Consider the following 23,467-nt stretch of genomic DNA (forward strand, 5'->3'; position numbering starts at 1 on the left):
TAGTTTCCCTTATTTTTTTTGTATTTCAATTTAATTGACCTTCTTAGGTCTGTGAATCTGTAATTTTTATCAAATGGTGAAAACTTTCAGCATATTTCTTCAAATGTTTTTGTACCTCCTGTTACTTTCAGGGACTATATATTTGTGTGTGTGTGTCTGTGTGTGTATATATATATATATATATACACACACAGACACACACACGATATATATGTATATATATACACACATGATATGTGTGTATATACGATATATGATATATATAAACTGTGTATGTATGATATATGATATATATAATGTGTGTGTATATATGTATATACACACATATATATACACATATAATATATCATATATATTCATATATATTTTATATATATATCATATATGATATATATACACACACATGTGTACGTGTGTGTGTATTTGGTTACTAGTATAATAACAGTCCATTGATACCCTGTTTATTTTTTTCTATCATTTTCTTTCTGTGTTTCATTTTACAATTTCTATTCTGATGTCTTGAAGTTGCTAAGTTTTCCTTCTGCAATACCTAATCTGATGTCAATCCTGTCTGGTATATTTTTCATCTTAGGCATTATGTGTTTCTCTCTCTAAAAGTTTAATTTAGGTTCTTTTTTGATATCTTTCATGTCTTAATGTAACAGGTTAACTCTTTATTATAGCTTCTTGGACATATGAAAGATAATCAGCTAAGAACTGAAATGTGTCACTCCAAAATGCATATTTTATAGGCCTAACCCCTAATGTGACTATATTTGAAGATAGAGTTATTTTGGAAGTAATTAAGATTAAATAAGATTTCAAGGACACGGTCATGATTTCACAGGATTTTTGTCCTTTTAGAAAGAGGAAAAAAGACCAGAGCTCTTTCTATACACACACACACATACACACACACACACACACACACACACACACACACACACACACGAGGAAATGACATATGAGGACATGGCAAGAAGGCAGCCATCTGCAACCCAGAAAGAGAGCCTTCACCAGAACACAAGTGTGCTGTCACCCTGATATTGGACTACCTGCCTCGAGAACTGTGTGTGAGAAAATAATTCTTTGCTATTTAAGCCACCCAGTCTATGGAATTTTATTATGGTGGCCTAAGCAGTCATAGTTATAAGACACAGTTATAATCATTGTTTTAATTAATATCCTTGTTATCATTTACCCAATTTCTAGGTAAGTTTTGATTGAATGATTATTCCTCCCCACATCATTATAGGTTACATTTTTCCACTTATTTGCATGCCTAGTTAGTTTTTGCTTGACTACTAGACATCAAGAATTTTACCACCAGAATGCTGGATATTTTTAGGTTTTTTACATTTGTTCTGAGATATGGTTATTTGGAAAAAAGTTTAATTTGTTTATTTCTTCCTTTTGTTAAGCAAAAGTGATTTGTATTTACTCTAGGGTTTTTTTCCCTTACAACTAAACAGCATTCCTTATTTCCTTCTTTCCTTCCTTCCTTCCTTCCTTCCTCTCTTCCTTCCTTCTTCCTTTCTCTCTTTCTTTCTTTCTTTCTTTCTTTCTTTCTTTCTTTCTTTCTTTCTTTCTTTCTTTCTTCTTTCTTTCTTTCTTTCTCTCTCTCTTTCCTTCCTTCCTTCCTTCCTTCTTTCTTATTTTCAACTTTTATTTAGATTCAGGGGTTACATATGCAAGTTTGTTTTCTGGATATATTGTGTGATGCTGAATTTTGGGGTACAAATAATCCTATCACCCAGGTACTGAGTATAGTACACAATGGTTAGTTTTGAATGCCTGACCTCTCCTTCTCATCCCCCTCTAGTAGTCTCCAGTTTCTATTGTTGATATCTTTATATCCATGACTATCAGATGTTCAGCTCTCACTTATAAGTTAGAACATGTGTTATTTGGTTTTCTGTTCCTCTGTTAATTATCTTAGGATAATGGCCTCCAGCTGCTTCCGTGTTGTTGCAAGGGACATCATTTTATTATTTTATATGGCTGCATAGTATTCATTGGTATATATGTATCACATTTTCTTTCTCCAGTCCCCTGTTGATGGTCACCTAGTTGATTCCATGTCTTTGCTATTGTGAATAGTGCTGCAATTAATATGCAAGTGCATGCATCTTTTTGATAGAATGATTTGTTTTCCTTTGGATATATACCCAATAATGGGATGCTGGGTGGAATGGCAGTTCTAACTTATTTGAGGAATCTCCAAACTGCTTACCACAATGAAAACAAATTTACATTCCCACCAACAGTGTATATAAGTGTTCCTTTTTTTCCACAGCTTTACAAGCATACATAGTTTATTGACTTTTTAATAATTGCCATTTTGGCTAATAAGAGATATCTCATTGGGTTTTGATTTATATATCTCTGATAATTATCAATGTGGAACATTTTTCATGTTTGTTGGATGCTTGTATGTCTTATTTGAGGAGCATCTGTTTATATATTTTGCCTACTTATTAATAGGATTTTTGGGGGGTTTTCTGATGATTTTTTAAAGTTTCTTATAGATTCTCGATATTAGACCTTTGTTGGATGCATAGTTTGTAAGTATTTTCTCTCATTCTGTAAGCTCTCTGTTTACTCTGTTGAGATAAGCAGCACTTTAAAAGTATTTTAACAATTTCCCCCGATTAGTACTCAACGGATCAGTACTATGTGCTAGTTAGTACTCAACTGAGTCTCTGAATGTAAAATACTCTTCTCTCTATGGTTCTGCCTGGTAAGCTCTAGGCATTTTGTCTTCCCGTCTTCCAGATCTATCTCTGAAGTGCTTTTATAGCATTTCACAATTCTTTATTAGTTTTCTCTTGAGTTATTTCTGAGGTTTATAGTTGTGTCTAGTGAAGAGAATCAAAGAGGAATAAGTCTATGCCATCTATTCTGACTGGAATTAAAAATTAACCTTTAAAGTCAATTCAGGTTAAGCAGAGCACAAGTGCATATCACTTGCTAAATGGTATTTGATGAATGACTATTTCTATCGCTTCTGAAAGTAATAAAGCAGACACAATGATATATTTCAAGAGTCAGATACACAAGCAAAAGTGGAAAGATGAATAATAGAAACAGGCATTTCTATAAACACAAAAGTATGCAGTAACAATGTACAGCAGAAAGGTAATTTACCTACTGTTCAACCTTGTAATAGAATCTTGGGACCTCCCAATCTCAATCCACAAAGAAATCATCATACTTAGGTTTCTTAGCCCCCTAAAAATTTTCTCAAATCTTCGAAGAACAATATACAACTCAGAATTGCAAAATGCATAGATTTTAAAGTAGAAATGTTTATTCATTGCATGAATAAACTTTGCCATAATTATCAAGTAGAAAAAAAAATTATTTATTTTTATTCCTATTTGGTTAGTTTTCTAGAAAACTGAAAGTTATTCTCTTTCAAAACAAGACTGATTTTGCACACCCAAAATATCAATATCTTAGGTCAAATGTTGATTTTCTTTATCCTGAGCTATAGGCCCTTTCTTCTAGCTTTGACTCTAAGAAATCCAGAATAAATCTCTATTAAATGCAGGTCATAACCAAAGCTTTGCTACTTGATGAAATAAGAAAAGTGACCACAAACTTAATACCTTCAAGCGTTCATTATTTACTCTTACTTAACTACAATTAGAACTTTTGCTAGAATTATAGTTTAGGGTTAGAAGCAATAGAATGTTCAAGGATGTTTCTGCTTGTTTGAAGCTGCAAATACATTTTTAAAATAAAACAAATAAAGCTGGTGATCCATGATCTTAAACAAATAGAAAGTTTGTGAGATTAATATCAACATTGTCAAATTTTTCTAAATAGAGTAATGAGAGTAAGAAAGCCAGAAAGTAATATTGAGTTTTTGAAGGACAAATGTGTATATACATTTTAACAATTAGAACACTCTTTATTTCATGTCAGGGCTTCTTTGTGAAGCAGTTGAGCTTAGATAAAATAAATAACTAAATGATGAGCTTCCTTCAGTGGAATTTGTTTAAGTACACTCTAAAGTACTTATTCAAAAATACTATGTTATATGGCAAGACATCTATTTAAAACTGGCATCTGAGAATATTGTACATGAATAAATATGCTAACTCATAAGAAACTCTCACTTTTCTTGATGTGAAAGTCAACATTTGGTTCAGTGAACAAGGTTTTTTTAAAATTTTCTAAATTCCTGATTTAGAGTGAGCAACAAGTGGAAAAATCAAGCAGGCTCTTTTTTTTTTTTTTTTTTTTTGAGACGGTGTCTAGCTCTGTCGCCCAGGCTGGAGTGCAGTGGCGCAATCTCGGCTCACTGCAAGCTCCGCCTCCCAGGTTGACGCCTTTCTCCTGCCTCAGCCTCCTGAGTTGCTGGGACTACCGGTGCCAGCCACCACGCCCGGCTAATTTTTTGTATTTTTAGTAGAGACGGGGTTTCACCATGTTAGCCAGGATGGTCTTGATCTCCTGACCTTGTGATCCCCCCGCCTCAGCCTCCCAAAGTGCTGGGATTACAGGTGTGAGCCACCGAGCCCGACCACAGGCTCTTATGTTTCTGCATTGTAGTTTTAAGTTGTGAAGTATTTCTTTCATTTCAAGGGTCATAACATAGAAATTCACATAAAGCAATGAGTGAGGCATCAGTGTGTTTCTTGTTATTAAATAGAAATACGCTGAAAAGTTTGTTGGAGCAGTGTAAATTATCAAGTTTTGCAGAAATTATTATTGCTGTATTTGCTGACTTTTGATAACCCATCAAGTCTATCTCTCTCATACAATGTACTATTTATGTATGCCACCTTTTTATGCTGTAAAAAAGAAAAATCACCTATAACGGTTGCGTGTGTGTGTGTATTTATATGATAGTGTTATTTTTTACAAAAAGACATTATTAAAAGTACATTATGTATAATTACATTAGTTCTATGTGTGGAAGATAGACTCTAAAGTCTAATTTTTGTCTCCTGCTGTGTGTGTAATCCCCCCTTGTGTGTTGGCTAAACCAATGTCTTGCTCTTAACTAGAATATGGCATATGGCAAAGGCAATGAGTTGTCACTCTATCATATTTCTGTATGTGTAATCCATCTTCCTGGCAACTCCCATTCTCTTCTGTGATATAAAATTTATAAGAGGCCATTGTTTTGGACTGAGCTTCTGCATCAGGCATAACAGACCAAACAAAAATTGAGTCATACATGTTAAATGTCATGTAATCGAACTGGAATTTAAAATTACAGAAAAAAAAACCCAAAACATGCCAGTTTTTTCAAAAACCAGAAGCTTCACAGCAACCAGTCAAACAGGGCCCAGTAAATCTGAGCTAGTATCATAAGAAAGTCCCCCCTGTTATAACCTTTATAAAGAAAGTGACCTGAAGTAAGCTGATATTAACCAATCTGTCTTTTTGCATTATGCTGTTTTCTTGTTTCTGCTCAAACAACTTTAAAAACTCTACTGCACTACCATGCCCCCCCCAAAATTTTATAAATGGGTTGCTGACCAATTCATAAATCAAAAACAAATGTCAATTTGACCTTTAAAATAAATTTGTCAAAATTTTATTTTGAAACACTCCTTCATTCCTTCGAACTCATTTAATTTGTTTAACAACCTAAAATCACAACTAAAAGAACTAGAGAACCAAGAGCAAACAAGTCCCAAAGCTGGTAGAAGACAAGAAATAACCAAAATCAGAGCTGGATTGAAGGAAGTCAAGACATAACAAACCATTCAAAAGATGGATGAATCCAGGAGTTGTTTTTTTGTTGGCTTTAAAGAGTTGAGATGTAATAAAGTTTCCATCTTTAAGTGTTCATGTGGTAAGAACAGAAAGCAGCCTCTAGGACCTTATCGTGACTTGAGTAAAAGCAAAACAGAAGCTCTCAGTCCAGCAACTGCAAGGAGATGAATTTTGTCAACAACCTCTGATAACCAAGCAGCCTGAAACTAAAGCTAAATTGCCATAATTATTTATTATTGGCTTATTTTATGTATCTTTTTTCTGTTTTTTGAACACATTAGTCACAATTATTTAAAAGTTATTGTTGGATAAATCTCATATCTCGGTTTTTTATAATCTTTTTGTATTTATTCTTTTCTTGGATTTTATGTCACAGAGTCCAGTATCTTGGAATGTGGACCAATCTTTTTTAAAACATGAAATATTATTCCCATCGCATAGATTCCAGATGATTTTATTGTATCCCAGATAGAGTTAATCATTTTTCTACTAAGCAGAGAGAGACACGGGAGTGAATTACTTTAATTTAAACATGGTCTGAGCTGAGTCAAGACTCAGAATAGTAGTAAACCCATTCTACCTTTTAGAAGATTTCACTTCCAAGATTTGGCTCTCCATGGCTTTAGAAATAATTATGGTCTCAGTGGTCACCCGAAGTCCTTCCCTTGTGAGGATTTTAACATCAATTTTTGTTGTTTTAGCACCACAAGCCTTCTGTGAACTCCATTCTGCTTTAAGATGTTAGGCATCTACTCTATTTAACATCAAAATCAGAAAATATACTGATAGAAAAAGAACACACAGGTTTTAGTTCTCCGAAGTTTACAGCTTTGTATGTCCAAACTCTCCTAGAGATTATTAAAGCCTTTGCTGTTTTTTGTTTGTTTGTTTGTTTTTGTAATTCTGGGAATAACCTTTGTTTGGGTAAATTCTGCATTGGAGATACCTGGGTTCTCATTCTCCTGTTTTGTACCTAGAAAAAAAAAATCCCCAGGGGAAACTGTCTACTGTCAGTTCACTTCTTCATGGCTCTTCCCTCTCCAGATTCATGGCCTATCTATTCTTTATGCCATATAATCTCTCTAATACCTTTGAAGAGATAATTTCTGTATTTCCTTATCTTTATGTAGTTTTCTCAGTAGGTTCATTGACCTCCTGTAAGCTACTTCCACTTGCCTAAAAGCAAAATCTCTTCCACATTTATTTTCATTTTCTAACACAAGTGATAGATAAATAAAGTTTTTATAAGCATCAGTGTTTGGAAAGATTATTTTCTTTAATGCTTTTGAACCTTAATGCTTTCTTTAATGCCACTGCACTTTCAATAAATTCGTTAAAATGATACCTTTTATTGTCATTTATAGATTCTTTAACAAATTTGTGGATGCTTATAGATTTTTTTTTCTTTTTTTAAAAAATTTTATTTTATTATTATACTTTAGGTTTTAGGGTACATGTGCACAATGTGCAGGTTTGTTACATATGTATCCATGTGCCATGTTGGTTTGCTGCACCCATTAACTCGTCATTTAGCATTAGGTATATCTCCTAATGCTGTCCCTCCCCCCTCCCCCCACCCCACAACAGTCCCCGGAGTGTGATGTTCCCCTTCCTGTGTCCATGAGTTCTCATTGTTCATATTGATTGTTTTACAAAGCACTTAAGTATGTCTTCAGCCTTGCCTAGCTATATTATTTATATTCCTGAAAAGATTTACAAAGCAATTTATCCTATAAATGTCATCTGCATAAATTACTAAGACACTCATATTGCCAATATACTGACATTTATCTTTTTAAAAATTTTTAATTTTGTGGGTACATAGTAGGTCTATATGTTTATAAAGTATATGAGATATTTTGATACAGACATGCAATGAATTTTGTATCTTCATGTGATTGCTGTTTATTCATTAATATTATTTTCTTTATGATTGAAGTACTCCCTTTATAATATCTCGTGAGGCAGGTCTGGTGTTGATGAAGTCCCTCAGTATTTTTTGTTTGTTTGTTTTTTGTCTGGGAAAGTCTTCATTTCTCTTTTATGTTTGAAGACTATTATTGCTGGATATACTATTCGAGGGTAAAAGTGTTCCTTTGTTTCATTTTGTTTTGTTTTTTCAGCACTTTAAATACAGCATAACATATTTAAAGTCTGCTGAAAAGTCTACTGCTAGAGATATTGGAGGTCCATTGTGTTTCTAGTTTTTCTTTTCTTTTTTTTTTTCCTCTTTCTGCTTCTAGGATCCTTTTCTTTATCCTTGATCTTTGAGAGTTTAATTTTTAAATGCCTTGAGGTATTATTCTTCTGGTTAAATCTGCTTGGTGATCTATAACTATCTTGTACTTTAATACTGATATCTTTCTCTAGGTTTGGGAAGTTTTCTGTTATTTTCCCTTTGAATAAACTTTTTATATCTCTTTCTCTCCCTCCTCTTTAAGGTCAGTAACTCTTAGATTTGTCCTTTCGAGGGTAGAGTCTAGATCCTATAGGCTTTCTTTAGTTTCTTGTTCTTTTTTTCTTTTCTCTTCCCTGGCTTTGTATTTTCAAATAGCCTGTCTTCAAGCTCACTAATTATTTCTTCTGATTGGGCAATTCTGTTATTAAAACATGCTGATGTATCCTTCAGCATGCCAGTTGCATTTTTTATCTCCAGAATTTCTGCTTGATTCTTTTTAATGATTTTAGTCTTTTTGTTAAATTTATCTGATAAAATTCTGAATTCCTTTTATGTGTTACCTTGAATTTCTTTGAGTTTCCTTAACACAGCTATTTTGAATTCTCTGTTTGAAAAGTCACATATTTCTGTTTCTACAGGATTGGTCCCTGGTCATTTATCAGAAGATAGCAAAGCTAGACAGGCCTATGTCCTTCCCTTCAGGGCAGTGACTTTCCCTAACCCCCAAGTGGGTCCAAAGATGCTTTCCAGGAGTCAGAGACAAGGGTCAAGATCTTGTAAGTCTGTCTACCTGGTGTTCTATTGTAGTGTGACCGAGCTGGCACTCAAACCACAAGATGTAGTCGCTCCCACTCTCTCTTCCCCTTCCCAAATGCAGAGGAGCCTCACCCCATAGTAACCACCATACAGGCCATGGGGAGTACTGCCAGAGTACCACCACTGTTCTCTTAGCGTCCAAGGGCTCTTAAGTCTGTTCGTGGTAAATACTGCCTGGCCAGGACTCACCATCCAGGGCAGTGGGCTTCCTTCTGGCCCAGTGCTGGCCCAGAGAAGCCATCCAAGTGTCAAGTCCTGGAATCAGGGACTCAAAGAGCACACTTGGTGTTCTACCCCCCTGTAGATGTCCTGGTACCTAAGGTAAAAGACAAAGCCCCTTTACTTTTCCCTCTTCTTTTCTCAAGCAGAAGTTTCACCCCATAGCCACCACAGCCAGTAATGTGCTGAGTCTTACTCGATGCCAGCAAGTTTCAGAGGCTTGTCCAAGGCCCTCAATGTAGTACTTGGGCATCACTGCTAGTTATTCAAAGACCAAGGTCTCCTCAGTTAGCAGGTGATGAATGTTTCCAGACTAGGTCCTTCCATTCTAGAAAGCTGGTTCCCTTCTGGCAGAGGGTGCATCTAGAAATGTCATCTGGGAGATAGGGCCTGGAATGGAGGCCTTATGGCTCTGACTACTACCCTATCCTGCTGTGGCTGAGCTGATAATCAAGATGCCAGACAAAGTCCTCCCCACTCTTTCCTTTCTTCTTCTCAAGCAGAATAAAATGATCTATTTTTGTATCCAGGAATTGTGCAGCCTGAGGTTAGGGGAGGGTTGATGCAAGTACTCCCTTAGCCACCCAGCTGGTTTCTCAGTAGGTCATGTGCCCCACAAGTCCACTGTCTCTGGCCCAGTTTAGCACTAGGACTCACCTAAGAGTTGTGATCCTAATGACCTAGACTGCCTTTCATGTTTTCTTATAGACCCAGGGCTCCATTACCTTTGGCGATAAGTTTTGCAGAAATTCAAGTTCCAAATGCTGGGACTGGCAATTACCCTCTGGCTAGGGCTGGTTTAAACACTTCCTCTGTGTGTATGTGCCAGCTGAGTTTGGTCTGCTGGCTCTGTCAGGACAGTGCTGACTTCATTGCTTCACATCGTTTCTGTTCTCTCTCCCCCACTGCTCAGAGATTCTCTCTGTACTATATTGCCCCTGCCAGGTGGTGGGAGAGGGATGGCATGGGTGATTCAAGACTGTTTTTTCCATCTTTTCCTGCCTTTTTCAGTGATACAAAGCTAACACCAGATACTATGGGTGCTCAACCTGATTTTTGGTTCTTGTGAAGGTGTTTTTTTTTTTTTTTCTGTGTTGGTAGTTGTTAAATTGGTGTCCTCAGGGGGGTTGGGGACTATCAGTGGAGCCTTCTATTCTGCCATCTTGTTCTACCTCCTTAGCATTTATCTGTGATGCTCTCCCATGTCCCATATCCTAATTCCTGGAAACTATACTGTTCCTCTTCCTTCATTTAATTATCTGTTTTATTCTTGTAACAATTTTGAGTAGCTTCCCAACAAAAACTGCATGATAAAAAGTATTTGAAGTCTTATAACTCTACACATCTTCAATCTGTCCTCACAAATTGTTGGTATTATGGCTAAAATGGATGTCTAAAAATAATTATTTTCTCTTATTTTGAAGACATTGTACTGAATTTAATACTCGAATGTCTTTTTTTTGTTTTTGCTTCTTTCTATATGGCCTGTTATTTTCTTAAAAAGCTGTTGGTATATGTACAATACAGAATTAACTTTGACCAAAGAGAGGTCTGGCCTTTGCCATCAGCTTCTGGGAAGTAATCTCTAAGCCCTTGGAATGTTCTGCCTGACAAGATGTCATTGTAGGCCTGGGGACTTGGGCCACATCAGATGACCTATCCTAGCAATGTGATTTTCAGTGAGATCCTACCCTCATGCGATATGAACTCGACGTCCAGAAGGGTTGGAAACTAATGTCGGCTAGAAGGGTGACCTGAACCATTTCTTTATAACCAAACCCCTACAAAAGTTCTGCATACCAAAAGTTGGGTGAGCTTCCCTGGTTAACAATACTTCATGGATATATTCCCACATTGTTGCCTTAAAGGAGTTAGCACTGTCCACAACTCCACTGAGAGGCGAAGGCTCTTTGTGAACACTTTGGACTCTGCTCCATGTATCTGCTTCACTTGTCTAATTTTTATGTGTATTAATTCCACATAATAAACTAACCATTACTATATCAGCATTTTGTGAGTTATATGAGTACCTCCATAGATTAAGCAAACCCAAGGCTCATCTTGGGGACTCCCAGATTTGTAATTGGTGTCAGAAGTGAGAGTGGTTCTGGAGACTTCCCTCAAACTCTTCAATATATAATTTGTTATTATTTCCGGTCTTATATGTTTCGTCATAATGACTTTTTGTGTTCTTTCCTTTCTATTTATATTTTTTAATATAAACATTTTTCTTATTAATTTTTATAAAATTCAGTTATAAATTTTTGTTTTTGTATTATTTCTTAAAGGAGGCTCTCTTAATGTTCTCTATAACCTTATTGTTAACTGTTGGATTATTTCTTTGCTTTTATAAAGTTATCTTTTTTCTCTCATTATTGTCTTTTTAATTTATTCTCTTTTCTAATTGTCCGCAACTAATATTTCAAATCTCATGTTAATCATATACATTAATTCATATAATTATATTTAATTTATGTATGTATATGTATTTATACATATATTTTCAAAAACATTTGTTCTTGAGTATTACTTCTAGTATTCTATTATTTCTTCTCCTATTTCTATAACCATATAAATAATAGCATGTTTAGAGATTTTCTTTATTCCCCATATTAAGTTTTCTCAATTTCTTCAGAGAAGAATCCTTCAACCCTGGTCTCAATGCATTATACAGGGAGTAAGACGAGAGAAGCAAGATAGAAAGGGGTGTGTAACTGTTCAACAATTTTTCTTAATCCCAACATTTTTGGCCGGATATGTTAGGTATTTCCTCCTGTTTTTCAGGTGTGCTGGTCCAGAGGCTCTGAAGTTTTTCCAGAGAATAACACTCCTGTATTTTGTAAGGAGGAGAAATAGTCACTTCCCAAGTGAAAGGGAGGAGGGAATTTGTTGGTCTAACTTTACATTATACCAAACTCGATCTAATTTTCCATTTGTCAACCCTAATTCCCTCCTGTTTCCCTGGTACTTGGTACTTTACATCCCTTGGGATTTTGTGTCCTATAGGGAAACTTACCTAGTTTTCACTCATATTTCCTTCTGAGGGCATTTACATATTTGCATTTTCTATTCTGTTAAGTAATTTACTTGCTATTTTTACTTTCCATCTTTCTAAACTTGTCATCTGTTTTCTTCTCTCTGTTTTCCTTGCCTGTATGAATTTATACCTTTCAAATATTGATTTATGGTAATTTGGTATAGTTAAAAAGAGAATTCACGTATTTTATTTTTTAAATTGTAATACTTGGAGAGTAAAAGTAGATATTATTAATATTTAACAAAATCAAACTAGCCAATAAAAATGTAAGATCCCCTTATATGTGTAGAAAGAAAAACATAGCCATTTATTTGATTCACTACATTTTAACCTTTGGTCCTTTCCATGATCTCTAATTCCACCATTTTTCAACAGTAATATAAGTGTATTTGGATTGGTTTAAGTGAATCAATGATTATTTTTTGATATGTAGAAAGGAATACTTCTTCCTATACTATATAGCTATAGATGGGATCTCGTTTCAATTTGATTTATTCAAACATATCAATGCTAGTGATTTAAAAATATTGTTTTAATCATATAATATGGTTAGGCTTTGTGTCCCCACCACAAATTTCATCATGAATTATAATCCCGGTAATCCTCACCTGTCAAGGGAGAGACCAGGTGGAGGTAATTGGATCATGGGAGCAGCCTATCACATGTATTTCTCATGATAGTGAGCTGTCACAAAATCTGATGTTTTTTATATATATATATATATTTTATTATACTTTAAGTTCTGGGGTACATGTGCACAACGTGCAGGTTTGTTACATATGTATACATGTGCCATGTTGGTGTGCTGCACTCGTTAACTCGTCATTTATATTAGGTATATCCCCTAATGCTATCCCTCCCCTCTGCCCCTACCCAACAGGCCCTGGTGTGTGATGTTCCCCTTCCTGTGTCCAAGTGTTCTCATTGTTCAATTCCCACCTATGAGTGAGAACATGTGGTGTTTGGTTTCTTGTCCTTGTGATAGTTTGCTGAGAATGATAGTTTCCAGCTTCATCCATGTCCCTACAAAGGACATGAACACATCCTTTTTTATGGCTGTATAGTGTTCCATGGTGTATATATGCCACATTTTCTTAATCCAGTCTATCATTGTTGGACATTTGGGTTGGTTCCAGGTCTTTGCTATTGTGAGTAGTGCCGCAATAAACATACGTGTACGTGTGTCTTTGTAGCAGCATGATTTATATTCCTTTGGGTATATACCCAGTAATGGGATGGCTGGGTCAAATGGTATTTCTAGTTCTAGATCCTTGAGGAATCGCCACACCGACTTCCACAATGGTTGAACTAGTTTACAGTCCCACCAACAGTGTAAAAGCGTTCCTGTTTCTCCACATCCTCTCCAACACCTGTTGTTTCCTGACTTTTTAATGATCGCCATTCTAACTGGTGTGAGATGGTATCTCATTGTGGTTTTGATTTGCATTTCTCTGATGGCCAGTGATGATGAGCATTTTTTCATGTGTTTTTTGGCTGCATAAATGTCTTCTTTTGAGAAGTGTCTGTTCATATCCTTCATCCACTTTTTGATGGGGTGGTTTGTTTTTTTCTTGTAAATTTGTTTGAGTTCTTTGTAGATTCTGGATATTAGCCCTTTGTCAGATGAGTAGATTGCAAACATTTTCTCTCATTCAAGCATTCTTACACACCAATAACAGACAAACAGAGAGCCAAATCATGAGTGAACTCCCATTCACAATAGCTTCAAAGAGAATACAATACCTAGGAATCCAACTTACAAAGGATGTGAAGGACCTCTTCAAGGAGAACTACAAACCACTGCTCTACGAAATAAAAGAGGACACGAACAAATGGAAGAACATTCCATGCTCATGGATAGGAAGAATCAATATCATGAAAATGGCCATACTGCCCAAGGTAATTTATAGATTCAATGCCATCCCCATCAAGCTGCCAATGCCTTTCTTCACAGAATTGGGAAAAACTACTTTAAAGTTCATATGGAACAAAAAAAGAGCCCACATTGCCAAGACAATCCTAAGCAAAAAGAACAAAGCTGGAGGCATCATGTTACCTGACTTCAAACTATACTACAAGGCTACAGTAACCAAAACAGCATGATACTGGTACCAAAACAGAGATATAGACCAATGGAACAGAACAGAGCCCTCAGAAATAATACCACACGTCTACAACTATCTGATCTTTGACAAATCTGACAAAAACAAGAAATGGGGAAAAGATTCCATATTTAACAAATGGTGCTGGGAAAACTGGCTAGCCATATGTAGAAAGCTGAAACTGGATCCCTTCTTTACACCTTATACAAAAATTAATTCAAGATGGATTAAAGACTTAAATGTTAGACCTAAAACCATAAAAACCCTAGAAGAAAACCTAGGCAATACCATTCAGGACATAGGCATGGGCAAGGACTTCATGTCTAAAACATCAAAAGCAATGGCAACAAAAGCCAAAATTGACAAATTGGATCTAATTAAAGAGCTTCTGCACAGCAAAAGAAACTACCATCAGAGTGAACAAAATCTGATGTTATTTTAAGGGATTATTCTCCCTTTGCTCAGCACTTCCTGTCACCTTTGAAGAAGCTGCCTGCTTTCCTTCACTTTCTGACATGATTGCAAGTTTCCTGAGGCCTTCCCAGCCATGCTGAACTGTAAGTCAATTAAACCTTTTTCCTTTATAAAGGAAGTGTCTTGGGCAGTTCTTTATAGCAGTGTGAAAATGAAGTAATACATGATATTTAAAAATTATCTTTATTTTGCTAATTGAGAAATTATTAGAAATGCATATTTTGGTATCCAGTAGAGTGTATGAATTTTTCCTTTGACTTAATATAAAATTATGTTAATATTTTAATATTAAAATATTTATGTCTTTATGAAAATTGCTCTATTTGACCATGATATATTAGTGAGTTTTAGAACTGGAGGACATACTTTAATTTTAATTTGCTCGTCTCATTTCATACTATTTTTGCTACTTTCTTACTAGATTTGTTATATATTTTGCTATATTGTTTAGATTTTCACTTTTCTACTTGTTCTTTTAATTTTGATTTGGATATTTTATAATTTCTTCATTCTAGTATTAAGTGTGTCTTTGAAACCAAATGTTTTGTTCATTGTCTAGAATAAAATAATAATATAAAAGTATATGTAACTTTTTGTCTTTAACACCATACATATTTTTGGAAAACCCTACAATTTTAGATGCATATTTCCATAATTAATTTGCTTTTGAAAGTTATGTACATTACTTTAAATAAATTACGTAACTTAACATATGCATTAATTATCACACTACAGTGAAGAGTTTAAATATTAACTCTACATTTTACTGGTTTTGACCACCACCATTTCTTTCATACTTAGCATTCCTCACTCCTGAGTTCTTTATGTGATTTATTTGTCAGAATGCTGGAATACTTGACATTTTTATTTTCCAGAAATATAATACTTTCTAGACCATTGTATCTGTTTCTTTCACAGATTTATATTAGCATAACTATATATATACAGTTATATATCCAGTTATTATATATATACTAATATATATTATACATATATATACTTTTTGCAATTACTGCAGATATGTAGTTCTGGGATAGGCCCTAATCGTTACCTATTATACAGATTTTCTGCTCTCCTGAAGGATATATTTACTTTGCAATAGTAACAGTGATACAAAGCGACAATGGTGTTCTAATGTTAGCATTTGTAAATAAAGGGAAATTCATTAGAAATCACCAGAGGGTTGAGACTAGTAAACTTTCCCAGAATTTTTACATATGACCCCTCTTTGGTGTTTGGAGACAAGAAAAGTAATAGTCATAGATTATTTATTCTGTTACTTTTGCTTATATAGGAGGAATTGGATGCCAACCTAAAGTTTTGGTGTGTGCAGGGAGGGAAAATTGCATGTTATTTTTGGCTTCTATTGTCCGGTTATAGAAGTTTCACTTTCAATCTGAAAAAATAAACTGTAATATAGCTGTGTTTATAAATGTTGGTTGACAATATGTGGTACTTTTTGGACAGTTTTTCGTTAGAAAAATTTTCTTCTCCAATTCTTTAGTTACTTCTTGTTGACTTTCATGTTTTTTTTCTTTTAATCATTCTTATAAATAGCTGAGTTTTGCTGGCTTTCTTCTTTGTATATTTTATCTTTTTGCACCTCTTTTTTTTTTAACCTCTCTATGCTTTGTCAATAAACTTCTGTTGAATCAATTTTTTAAATTACTGCTTTCTTCTGTATCTATGTATTTAATTTATTTAATATTAATTATTAACAGATTCTCTTAAAGATTACATAATATTTCTTTAGAAAGAGCTATCTCAAATTTATAATCTTTGGTGACACATCCCTGATTACTCCTGGCATGCTATATGAATGAAGAATAGAGAGAATGGGATTGTGTCAGCAGGCATTTGCAGAGTGTGCAAGCAATGAGGCAGGTATCGATGGCATTCGCTTTACCACTTATTGAACGCCCCTTATTTTGACATTAGTCTCATTTATTTTTTTTTTCTGAGTCTATGCTTTTGGTAGTGGTAAGTGGTTGAAAAATGGTTTATATGGGTGGAAATATTGTCTAAATTTGCAGTCAGTTTTCCTTTGTCAAGTGATTGCTTAGTAATTTAGTTCAATTTGGGCAGCATGTTATAAGAATGTCTAGGCCGGGCGAGGTGGCTCATGCCTGTAATTCCAACACTTTGGGATGCTGAGGCAGGTGTACCACCTGAGGTTGGGAGTTTGAGACCAGCCTGACCAACATGGAGAAACCCTGTCTCTACTAAAAATACAAAATAGCTGGGTGTAGTGGCACATGCCTGTAATCTCAGATACTTGGAAGGCTGAGGCAGGGGAATTGCTTGAACCGGGGAGGCGGAGGTTGCAGTGAGCCAAGATAACACCATTGCACTCCAGCATGGACAACAAGAGGGAAGCTCTGTCTCAAAATAATAATAATAATAATAATAACATAAAAAATTAAAATAAAAAAGAATGAAAGTTTTTGGCACATTTTCATTCTTCATTTTCTACTGGAAGCTTCAAGTGCTAGAAGGTAAATCTGTAGGTATAAATAGAAATACTAATATAGAATTATATAACTTAAAATAACTAAATCTTAGTAAACTTTCCTTCATAGAGTTTATTTTGTTTTGATTTGATGTTAAAAGAGAAACCAGGAACAAATACTACTATAAAAAAAATGACCATGTCTATTTTACTTATATTTATAAAAAGTCAGAAAATAAAGATATGGCTTTAAAAGAAGAAAAAAAATAGTGGTTTTTCTGATGAGGATGATTGCTGTAAGGATTATGAAGCACAGATGCTTAATTGATTAATTTCACCAAAATGTATGGTATATGTATGGAACAAAGTAACAAGTGCTGAATATATAGAGATAATATGATTGTCATTATTAATTTTGTCACTATCCCTTAATGTGTACAATATTGTTCATTGCCATTTAACTTATTCATTTATGTATTCTAAAACTTTAAGATTTTGCCACCTGAAAGTTATAATTAGACTATGTTGCTTAATATTCTTTATCATTTGAACAGCTTATTGCTTTCAGGTGTAAGGTGGTTTATTTTTAATACTAACCTGTTAGCACTCCAGTGGCATTCTCTGTGACTTTTACTTTGAACATCACTTGCTTCACTAATAGCAATGAAGCCTTTGCAGATGAAATCAGTAAGTCACCTTTTTAATTCCAAGTGGAATGAGATGATTTTTTTCCAAGAAAATCTGTCTTTATTGTAATTTCAAAGATATCAAATAATTAAATTATCTTATAAAATGTCTTCAATATGTGTCAGCTACTGAGAAATATTAAAAAATTGTACTACTTTAACATAAAATTAAGAAATAAGGTTGAGACAGTCACCTGCAGCACAGACTTATCTGATTCTCTAAAGTAATGAATATTGAATTAATATGGAATTGTGCACAATGTCATAGGACAGGAGACACTGTTGGGTATATCAGGACAACTCTGTATTTCACTAGTGTGCCATTTTAAGGAGAAACGGGCATATGAATGAATGTTGAATGAAAACGATTTCATAGATAAATAAATTTTATCCTGAAAACAGCAGTGACAAAGCATTATGTGGAAAGTGAATTATGGTGATACAATTTGAATTTAAAGGCATTTATTTTATGGCAAACAAGGTAGAACATTAAAAATTATTGGGATTTTTAAATAAAATCAACACATTCCTAAAGTCTGGCAAATAATCTTGAAAAATTGCTGACTTATGAAAGTTGTTTGAAGGATATGTTCACATGTGTATCATAAACAAATCACAGGTAGTTGCTGAAATATTTCACTGTATTTACTTCAATTTTAGGATAGACAAGGAAATCTTTAAAAAAGTGATACTTGAATATGAACCTGAGTATAAGCGCACTTGCCTGAGCTCAGCAAGTTTAATAAACATGAGAAGTAGTGAGAAAGAGAGAGAAGAGAGAGCAAGATGAGAGTGGTGAGTGAGGCAGGGAGCAATCAGACAGGCTGTACATAGATCATTGTAAGGACTTCGACTTTTACCCTGAGTAAAAGAGGAAGCCATTGGTAGGTTTTGTGTAAAGAGTGGCATGATCTGACATATACTCAATAATCATTTTGCAGAGGATTCTTTTTTTCCTTAGGTTTATAAAACTATCAATTTATACAGATGAATTTCCAAATGCACATGAGTTCCCAAAATTCTTGATACCAATTATATATCTCAAATTTATATAATCTACCCACAGTTTCTAGAATTTATATGACCAAAAGTATTACATAATTTTTGTACAGCACAAAATATACAGTTTTACAAAAATTATTCTACAGATACTTTAATCAGAGTTTTTCTTTAATACTGCAGAACAAAAGTTAAATACCAAATTAGAAAAGCCATTGACTGAAGAAGTTTTTACTTACACAAAATGAGGTCTGAGATATCAAGTCAATGTCTTTAAATAAATCCTTTATAATTTATACAAGCTGCCAAGAATTATTATTAACTGTTATTCCACTTTTACTTTTATGGCTACTGATTTTTATATACTAAAAGTCTTTTCCTTACCACAAGATGGTGAATGTGTATCTTATGCCATTTCCCTAAAATGTTTATAGTTTCAGCTTGCTTTTAGGTCTATCTCATTTTAACAGAAGTGTATGTGTGTGTGTGTGTGAGTGTGTGCGTGTGTATAATGTGAGGCGAGGTTCAAATTCATTTATTTGGCATGTGGATATCCAGTTGTTTCAGCTCCATTTCTTGTAAAAAAATATTTCCCCATTAAATTGTTTTAGCACTTTTATTAAAAAGCAATTAAACATGTGTTCATTTATTTATAGGCTCGCTTATTTTAACTGTATAAAGAAATATATTTGTATAAATAGAAATAAGAATGTCAAGAAACTTTAAACGAAATTCATTTGGGTGACATAGATTGAAAATATTAATCAATTTTAGTCATATATTCTAATTAATAATACTTGAATACATGCTTTTTATCTTAAACCTATTAAGTTTATGTATAATGTTAAATGAATAAAAGTCTGAAAGCTTATTTTTAAAACATAATTTTCTCATGGAAGAAACAAAATAGCCCCTTTGAAAGATCAAATTTTCATTTTCTACCAGTCAACATTTTAAAATTTCTGTCAATATTAATTAGTTTGAAAAGATTAATTCATAATGTTTGTTGAAACACCTGAAGAAAATATTTACCAGGTTGTTTTGAAAGAAATATGCTCATTTTAATGCAGATTTACTGCTGATTTATCTGAAAAAAAATGTTGAAATCAAATTGTCTTCTGTGATCAGTTATTACAGCTGCAAGCACATCTATTGAAATCACTTAATATAAATTTGTTATTACGGCATTTTTCGTCATTTCTCTATGGCCTTTAAAGATTTGATGTTTTAGGAAATACAGCATCAATCAAACATGTAAATATATCATACTTAATCATTTTCTATTTATTTTTCACACTGTCAAAACAGTACTCGTTTTGGTAATGCTATGTTAATAGACTTTAGATGTCATTTTGTATATGTTAGAATTCTGAGATATGTTTAAACAACTAATCAGTTTATATCAGTTTATTAGGATATTATTTTCCAAATGCAAATAATTATAGATTTTTTTGAACTGTGGTTTTTACACTTTGGAGACATTTTAGATTCAGTGTCCAAAAGATTTGACATTGTTTTCTGATAGATCTGGCTCAGGCATCATTTGTAAAACATCTATGTTCTAGGCACTACCAAAGTTCTGGAAGTACAGTTATTAAACAAAATACCTCCAAAATACGGGGAGTAGGCAAAAAATAAGCAATTATGTACATAAAGTAAATTCAGATGGAAATAAAAGCCACACATAAAACAGTGATATGATAGAAAGTAGTTGGGGATGAGGTAAGGTTGCTTTAGATGGACAGTTAGGTAAAAAATCTTCTGAAAAAATAACGTTGAGGAGAGAACAGAATAACAGGAAGAAACTATCCATTAAATAATCTGGGCAAAAATTATTCCAGATAAAGGGAATACTATTTGAAAACACTTAATTAGGGGTAGCTTGGAAGAGTGGGAGTTCATAGAGGAGGAGGCTATGTGAAGCTTAATGGGCCAGGGAAAGAAGGCCACAGGTGAGGCTGGAGATTTTTGTGTACTAAAGTCTTTTCTTTTTGGGACACGTATTCAGAGGCCATGATAAGTATTTGAATTTAATTCCAAGTTCTATAAGAAGTTACTGGAAGATTATGTGTAGGGTAGTAAGATGATCTGGTTCATCTTATAAAATATTATTTTAGCTGCAGGAAAAGAAAGTATAGAAGTGCAAGAGTGAATGCATAGACACAAGAGAAACTACTACAGCAGTAAAAGACTTTAGATAAAATATTGGTTTATTGTAAAATTATTTCAATGGGGATAGAGAGAGGAAGAAAAATCAAGGACTACACTCTGGTGTTCAAGTAAATAATACTTACCGAGGATTGGACTTAGAAAGTGAGAGTAAGAAGAAGAAACAAATATAATTGCTAGGGTTTAACTTGAATAATTCAATGCTTTTGAAAGAGATTAAAAAGGAAACATGATGGGCTGAAAGGTGGAGATGGTTGGAGAATTAATCTTGCAGCCATTAACATTAATACACTTGTTATATACACAGTGCCATTGTCGAGGTTGGATGCACAATATTGGAGTCACTGGCACCATTCAGTATAAAGCCACAGCGCTGGTTGTGATCCTCAAGAAAGAGTATATAAATAAAGGGAGAAAATAAGGTCCAGATACCATTCTTTAATTTGAGGTGCTACATTAAGAGCCTTATTGGCACCATAAATTCCAGGCATTATCTGAATTTAATCGAATTACCATTAACCTAATATTTATGATCCTGTTTATTGATCAATAATAGCTAAAATATACTAGAAGGCTATTATGTTCCCAGTAGTGTCCTAAGTGCTTTGCTTGTTTGAACAAGGTGAAGTTCTGTGGTATGTTTTAAAATTAGCCCCATTTAAAAGATTGACCAATGCAGGATAGATAGAATACATAACTTTGTCAAGAGTGCTTACTTAGTAAGTAGTAGAATCAGGACTAGGATCTAAACAGTTTAACACTAGAACTCACTACCTTATTCCACTTCAAAAGTTATTATGTTTGCTTAGTACACATATTGGGCTTAGTGCGTGTATTACCCTCCCAAAGACCTAGTAGCAACTTTCCTGGAGACAGTAAAATTTTTGTTAGCTAGATTTTAAAATTTGTTTCTAATTTTCTACCTATATCCACACCTGCTGCACTTTGTGAGCTGTTTGTAGCTTAGCTCCTTACATCAAGTTGTGACATATATTACCCCTCCCTTGAAACTATGAGATCCATGTGATTTACTCTGGCCAGTACAATATAAATAGAATATTGCTATTGAAACAGAATAGAAATATAGATTAATGGTAAGTTGATTAATTTCAGATTCTACTTGGAATTCAATTATGCCTATAAGATCTTAATGTAATCCTCAAATTAAAGAATTTTATATGGACTCTCTTTTCTATCTATGTGGTAGAAGTCATAATGTGATAGACTATGCCTTAAGAGTCTTTTCATGCTCTTGTTTTCTCTTTCAAAATCTTGCTATCACCAAAAAACAAGCCTGCACTAGCCGGTTGGAGAATGAGAAAACAGATGGAGGCAAACCCAACTGTCCAAGCTGAGGTCATTCTAACTCAGCCCAAAGACAACAGGATCCTCAACATATGAGACAGCCCAGCCAAAATCATCACATTTGCCCTCCTAATACACTCACAGCTGATCACAAATAAATGAGTGAGCTCAGCCAAGAACAGAAAGTCTGCTCAGCTGATCTCATTCTCACTAAATCATATATTAACTTATTTACTCACTGAAAGTTATAGAAAAGCCTGTAACTTTTTAAATAGATTTTTTAAATTTCGTTTATTATTCAATATAGTATTCAATATGTCAATTTATTCAATATATCAATTTATTAATATTCAATGTAGTAAATTACCATATACCTAGTGCTTTAAAGCAACACAAATGTATTATATCACAGTTCCATAGGTAAGAAGTCCAGGTTGGTTCATCTGGTTTCTTTGTCAAGTGTTTCCCAAAACTGAAATCAGTGTCAAATGCTGTACTGGTCTTAGTAGAGTCTGGGAAGAATCAAGTTCATTCAAATTGTGGCAGAATCAAGTTCCTTTCAGTTGTAGGACTGAGGTGTTAAATTCATGTCGCTCTGTCAGCTTAGGGGTGCCCTTATTTGCTAGGAGCCTCTCTCCCATCCTTGCATATGTGCCCTGACACATCAGAGTCAGTAATGGTGCATCAAATTCTATGTTTGTAATCTCTCTGAACTTCCTTTGTGCCAACTCTCTTCTGTCTTTCTTCTTCCATAACATATTTCTGACCCATCTGCCTTCCTCTTCTGCTCTTAAATATTTAACTGGGCCCACCTGGACAATCCAGGGTACTCTCAGTAATTTAAAGGCCACCACTAGTATCAATTACATCCTCACAGTCCCTTCACTTAAGCACCAAGATTGTGTTTGATTGAACAATCAGTAAACAAGAATCATTAGAGGACATCTTCAAAATTCTTCCTCCCACATCATAGAAGCCAACCAGATGGTATCTTCACAAAATAATTATCAAAAAGCTTGAATGGAGTTTGACAAGAAAAAATATCCATATGACCAATATACATATTAAAAAGAATTCAATTTTATTAGTAATCAGAGAAATGCAAATTACACCAAAAGCCAATAATAACCTACTTCCAGCTGCGTTTTAAAAGACTATTAGCACCAAGTTGTGGTGAATGTAGAACAACTAACATATTGCTAATGGGCGTACTAATTGGTAAAACTACTTTTAAAAACTGCTTTATATTATCTCATAAAGTTGTATACATAACCTTGGATCAGCAATTCCACATCC

Source organism: Nomascus leucogenys, chromosome 12 (assembly GCF_006542625.1).
Source record: "Nomascus leucogenys isolate Asia chromosome 12, Asia_NLE_v1, whole genome shotgun sequence".
Classification (NCBI taxonomy): Eukaryota; Metazoa; Chordata; class Mammalia; order Primates; family Hylobatidae; genus Nomascus; species Nomascus leucogenys.